Source organism: Tachypleus tridentatus, chromosome 8 (assembly GCF_004210375.1).
Source record: "Tachypleus tridentatus isolate NWPU-2018 chromosome 8, ASM421037v1, whole genome shotgun sequence".
Classification (NCBI taxonomy): domain Eukaryota; kingdom Metazoa; phylum Arthropoda; class Merostomata; order Xiphosura; family Limulidae; genus Tachypleus; species Tachypleus tridentatus.
The window spans coordinates 106,859,049-106,866,337 of NC_134832.1; positions in this window are offsets into that span (position 1 = coordinate 106,859,049).

A 7,289-nucleotide genomic window follows, 5' to 3' on the forward strand; every position below is an offset into this window, starting at 1 on the left:
TGGTTTAAACTGAAATGAATGTTGTCGGGTTTTTTTCTGAAAAAATATCGCTTCACTATCGTATTTCTCGATTTTTCAATTCAACATTCAGAAGGTTGGGCTGAGTGGCCGTTGTGAATTGGAACTCATAACGAACAGTTGGACCCCCTAATAATGGACTTACAATCCATTGAGATTAGAAGGCTTTGTCATTAATTTCTTTATCAGTTTATGGTAGGTAATTATGGTTATTAATCTTTTTATTTAGAAATTCAAAGAGCTGATATTAAGTGAAACGTTGTTCCTTTGCATTATAAGATTGAAACCTTGCAAAAATTATATACAGTTAAGTCGTACATATTGTCTAATATTATGTCGTAAAAAATAATACAAATTGTTTCTCCGACAAAGCCCGGCAAATCTAGGTGGTAAGGGTGCTCGGCTCAAAATCTGATAGTCACGATTTTGAATCTCTGTCACACCAAACATGGTCGCCCTTTCATCCGTGGGGGCGTTCTAATGTGACGGTCAATCCCACTATTCGTTGGTAAAAGAGTAGTCCAAGAGTTGGCGGTGGGTGGTTTTGGCTAACTGCCTTCCTTTTGTCTTAACTGCTAAATTAGGGACGGCTAGTGCAGATGGCCCTAGAGTAGTTTTGCGCGAGATTTAAAACAAACAAAAGAGTTGGTGGCGGGTTGCGATGACTAGTAGCTTTGTTTCTAGTCTTAGAAGAACAGACGAGCAATCTGTGTGAAGAAATAATTTTTAAAGAAATAGTGAGAAGCTTCACATACGGATTGTAATCAGTATTACAAAATTACTCCTTTTTACACTTGTCTTGTTTCACATTTGTACTGAAGATTGTTTTTGTAGTATTTGTTTGTTACACGAGAAAATATGTCATAACTATGAGTCTTGATTCAGAAAGGATTGTTACGCTAATCCATGATCAATTTATGTAGGAGTGAGAGATTGATTTCGTTGCAGACGACGTATGCTTTTTTTAGCATCAACTAGATGGCGGGATGTATAACTTCTATTTTATATTTATATCAATATTGTAACTGCAGTTTCTAACCTTTATAGCGTTAAGAGATTATGACGTGATTTTCGTAGACACACGAAACGAAATTAAATATACATTACAGGCAAGTTATCATGAAGTAATATGAAAAATAACAAAATTGGAATATAGCTGAGTATAAAAGTTAAACCAATTTCAGAAACATCTGGATTGTTTAGTATACATTCATTTCGGACATACAAACGATGCATGAAATGCAAATGGCATAACGAAGCAATTTCACTGTACACTACCAAATCCTACCCTGTTCAATCTCCTGCCCCATTAACCGCTATGCGCATGCGTGTCATATAAACGAGACTAAAGGAATAACATAGGCTTAGAATAACCATAATAAAGCATGAATTTTTCATTCACTTCTTTTACGTATATTGGCCGGGTCGATAGTTCTTTCTTCGTCTTGTTGTATTTAAGATAACGTAGTTTATACAAAGTATTTGGAGGCGCTCTAGTTTCATTACTAAGTGCACTTAAACTTGTGAAACCTTTTGGTTACTAAATTGGCAAGTTCTAATAACTCTCCCTTCCAAGTGGCAAAGCAGTATGTATACGGACTTACAACGCCAGAAACCGGGTTTCGATATCCGTGATGGGCAGAGAACAGACAGTGTAGTTTTGTGCTTAACTTTAAACAAATATAAGTTCTCGTAAAACTAAGGTTGTCCTGTTTGTGCTTGAGGATTTTTTGCGAAATCCGGAAATGTCGACTTTTGTTTTCATATTTTGCAATGAATTGTAAATCTTAGAAAGACGCAAGTCTTATAATATAAGGTTAGATAATCATTTGTCTTAAAATTTCTAACACATATATACAGTTTCTTTACTGACTGGAGAGAAAAAAAAACAAGGTAGAAAACAAAATATACAGCTTTATTAACCTTTATAAAATTGTTTGCCTGTTAAGCACAAACCTATATAAAAGTTATTTGTGTTCTGTCCACCGCGGGTATTGAAAGCTGGTTTCTAGCAGACATATCGCTATGTTATTGGGGGTGGCCCCGATTGAAAACCGATTTTGTTTGTATTTCATACGCGTTTAAACTTACCAGGCGAGGAATAAAATAAAAAGATTTAATTAATAAATTCTAGTAAAGACAAATTTACATTAAAAATTAAGTATAACATTTTATGAATTTGTTGACATAATGAGACTGAATCCGCTGATAATCAAGTAATACTGGCTTTGAGGCCATTAGTTTTAAACAGGAAGAAAAGGAGGAATCTTAAGCTGTATTGGATTAACTACGCAGTTGTCTTCTTGAACGGCCCGGCAGGGCCTAGCGCGTAAGGCGTGCGACTCGTAATCTAAACATGCTCGCCCTCCCAACCGTAGGGGCGCTATAATGTGACGGTCAATCCCACTATTTGTTGGTAAAAGAGTAGCCCAAGAGTTGGCGGTGGGTGGTGATGACTAGCTGCCTTCCCTCTAGTCTTACACTGCTAAATTAGGGACGGCTAGCACAGATAGCCCTCGAGTAGCTTTGTGCGAAATTCCAAAACAAGTAAATTCCAAACAAGTCTTCTTGAAATAGACACATTAACGGTCATTTTTGGAAAATAAAGATGAAGTTAAATACGTGGTGTTCCGAATCTGGTCTCTCTGCTTAGTGACAGACAACCTTGTCTTGTATAAGGACTGAGTGAAAGTGTGCTCTTAATACGTATCAGCAGGTTTTTGGGTATATTTATTTAATTAAATAGTATTTGTATTTATTCAATAAGGCACCAAACATAATAATAATATATATATACGCACAAATTTGCATTTGGTATAACTAAATTCAAAAGAGGACACTGATGTCACGATAAATATTAATTTTTGAGCTGTATCCATGGAAACGAAAGAAGTTCTTTCGAAATTGCACTGGTAGCATATTGAGGATACATAAAAATGCAATATTTTGCTCTGAAACTTACCTTAAAATTTGTATCTCGGTGGGTCAACTGCATAATTTTACGCTAAAATCAGGGATTCGATTCTTTGACTTTTTTTTTTTTGTGACAGACCTTGAAAATAACATCGGCTTATGGAATGTTTGAATTTTATTTAGTTAGAAAGAGAAGAAAAATAATAAATATTGTGTTATTTTATGCAACTTTTTAAAATGAAAGAACCATAGTGTTTAAGGTATGACAAATAACTATATTTTTGGACGGAAGTTATTAATGAAGGGTGACATATACAGAAAATAACGTAAACATTACAATTTAATTAAAAACAATGTAAAATGAATTTCAAAGTATAATGGTTTTACTTAATGAAATGTCATATGAAAATAAAATGAAGGCTAGTATAACAGTCTCATTTAATGAAGCTTCGAATAAAGGTTGGCCTGTACAGAAAATAATGTAACTATACAACTTAGTTCGAAGTTTGGAGGTTTTACTAAATCAAATGTTAGATGAAAATATAAACGCCTATAAAAAGTTTAATTTAGTGAAGTCTCAAATTTAAATAAATGTAATGAGTTATACATAAATGTTTTATAGAAAATCAATAATTCAATAAAACTTTGCTTTAGTTCTCCACGGCGGAAAAACAAGTACTATATATATATATCAATAAACATTTTTCCGCTTTTGTTTTCTAAAGATGTGTATAATTTACACAAGTAACATATTACTCTTAAAAATTTCATGTTATTTTCTGTGCTAATATTTCATCGTCTCATAAGCACAAATTCTATGAAGAATTAATTTTCTTTGACAAATCCTTACAGATTACGTTTCGATTTCAATCTTGTTTACTTTAAGTTGTTGCATAGCGTCCTTTCTTAGATGGCCTGCCATGGACACGTGGTTAAAGCACTCGACTCGTAATCCGAGGTTTGAATCCCAATTGTGTATGTGATTTTTTATAGCAAAGTCACATCGGGCTATCTGCTGAGTCCACCGAAGGGAATCGAACCCCTAATTTTAGGGTTATAAATCCGTAGACTTACCGCTGTACCAGTGGGGGATGAATCCCCATCGCACCAAATACGCTTGCCCTTTTAGACGTGGGGGTGTTATAATATGACGGTCAATCCCACTATTCGTTGGTAAAAGAATTGGCGTTGGGTGGTGATGACTAGATGCTTTCTATCTAGTCTTACACTGCTAAATTTGGGACGTCTAGCGCAGATAGCCCTGGTATAGCTTTATGTGAAATTCAAACCTATCTTGGATAATTGTTCAGTATAATATCTAAGACTTACTCAGCAACCGTTTACTTAGAATACTTTATTATTTCTTTGATCCCCATCGATACCCAAAAACTGATCTACTTATAAAAAGTTTTCTTACAAAAACATTATGAGCTATTTTGACTGTATTACTTTTTCGTTAAAAAATGTTATGAATTTATCAATTGCAGAGATTGTATAACCATGTATAAAGTAGATATTTTTCATCAATAAAATGTTCAAAACGCATCTAAATACCCAGGCTCTATGATGAACGTTACTGTGTTTGAATATTTGTTAGCAAGTAGGACTATGATAACGAGGCTTTGGCCTTGAAGCTTATCACTTGTAAGGGTATGATCTGCCTTCGGATTGATATAACAAAATTGGAAAGAAAAGTTTTCCCTGAATTTATTTTCATACTAACCATTTTACTTTACAGTAGAGACTTGCTGCTTGATTAACACTACACGTTCAAAGCAGTTTAAAATGCTACTGTGTCTTTTATTTGTTACTAGCAGCACAAAAATTTATGGAAGCCAGGTGTTCGAAGAGATAAATGTTACCTGATATAACGATAAAAATTTTACTGGCACCTGGTGTTCGTAGCGATCGAAAACCTTACTAGCGCCAGATATTAATCAAGACAAATAAAAACTAAAGCCACATATATAGAGCAATGAAGAATACTTATTTAGCGCTAATTTGGTATTCTAAGCTTTCATTATTCTATTTTCTTCTAGCTTCTATACCAGAAACAGTAAGTGTTCTAGTGACCGAAACATAATAAATGTCCAGATAGAAAAGAAATTTGAGAAAAACAGAACAGTATACACACATATCAAAACCTTCATAGAATATTAGATTTAAGCAAGGTTAAACCTAAATTTATAGTTATTATTTACTATAACTTCTACTCTTTAAACACTTCCGCTCCAAAATGGCTGTGAATAAGTAATAAATCGTTACCACGTTTGTTGTGACATCATTGTGAAATAGATGAATCCATGATTAAATAGTAATTTATCACAAGACTGCAACGTTAACTCAGCTGAAGAAACGATAGGAGCAACTAGGATCGCAGTGCTAGTATAAGTTCACAGGACTTATACTAGATGACAATATTAGATTATCTGTAATCACTGCAAGTTCATATAATTTCTAATTTATAATCGCGGTTTGTTAGGTGTATCCTGCTCGTCATCATTTAGAAACGAATAGAAAAATACACCAATGTTTTATTTATTTATTTTTTTCCATCTAAATCAAAGTGAAATTTAGTTGAAATGAATAGCTTCAGTTAATGTAAAAACAACCTTAGGTATTTTCTGTACTGGATTGCATGGCCACGTTTTTTTTTTACTCTTGTTTAATAATGGTCTTAAATGTATTTCAATACTATTTCACCTTTAATATTATATTATTACTTATCACAATACAGGAGTGAAGCAAATAATCTGTTTCATAAATAAGATAATTTCTGAAACTTACGTTATTTGTTTCTTATCTTGCATATTATTTTATTAGATTTTTTTGCATTTCAAAAAAGTATAAATTACGAACATTCGTCATAGTTCCTTTCCTCAAAATTAATACCAAGATATTTTTCTTTTGTTTGTTGTTCTTGTATTACGTGAAAGAGAAAGGAATGGATAAAATGTTAAAGCTCATTTGATTATATTTATATTCATGATATTTTTATTACTACATAAACTACAATCATAACGAAACAGAATTATTTATTGGTAGGCTTGTTAAAGTTATCGCATAAAGAATGACAGCTGTGGTATATATGAGGCACCCTTTTGCGGTATTCTCTCTCTCGGAATAAAGTGACTTGCTAAAGGTTAAATTTAAAGAATTTCTAAGCATCGTAATCGGGATTCTGATTTCCCAATAGTATTTTACATATAAACAAATAAGATCCACCCTGTTACCCAGTGGCACAGCGGCATGTCTATGGACTCACGCCGCTACAAATGGGGTTTCGATACTCGTGGCGGGCAGAGTACAGACAGCCAATTGTGTAATTTTGTGCTTAATTATAAGCAAACAAAAAATGTCTACTCTATGATTGCAGAGTTTGAAAAGCTGTAAGGCAGTAACGCAAATATTCCAGAAAGAACAGGTTTTTAGTTGTAACAAATAATTTTTATGTTATACCTCTGTAAAGAACCACTATGTACTCTTTAAGAAACATTAAGAGATGTCCTTCTCTACGGTGGTTCAGCAGTAGGTATGAGAACTTACAAAGCTAAAAAATTCGCTTTTGATATCTGTAATTGATACACAGAGAGTCAGTCAGTTGCATAGTTTTACGCTGAGTAACCAACAAACTAACATTAACAAAAACATGATATTTAAATGCACACAGATATTTTTCAAATATGTGGAACGTGTTGTTGTTAATTTATTACCTTATTTTCATTGCCATTCGTAATGTAAAAATATTATTCAAATGTTTGACTTGATAAAACAAAAATTAAAAACATTTATTTGTTCTAGAGTAGGCATTACAAACATACACACAATTTTTAAATTCACCAAGCGTGAAATATGTTTTGGCCTAACGTATCACATTTAACAATTCTTTTGCAGGTATAGAAACAAACTTTTGTGAAAATAATAGATAATAGTTCAAGTGTTTTGTATCTGCAAAAGTCATTCACTATCCAAAATCTGTTTTCTTATAGCAGTTGGACCAGCTTTAGTTAAGAGACTGTCAATACGCAAGTTCAGTACATTATAGTAAAACGTCTTTACACACCTGTTGGAAGACGATGTACTTTGCTTGCTAATTATGTGGATTATTACAATTCTCTTTCTAAGTGCTCGTGGTACCCCAAGCTGTTCCATATTTCTTTACTTTCCAATGCCATTAAAGATAAGTATTATCTCCGTCCTGTAAATTATAAATCCACAGTCTGAGCACACCTTTATGATATGAATGTATCAATATTTTCCATTGGAAAGGATTGTTACACACCTTTTTCAAGTAATAAATTTTCGATTACATCACACTACATACAAAATGCGGAGTAATGTCAAAATTACATTTTGAC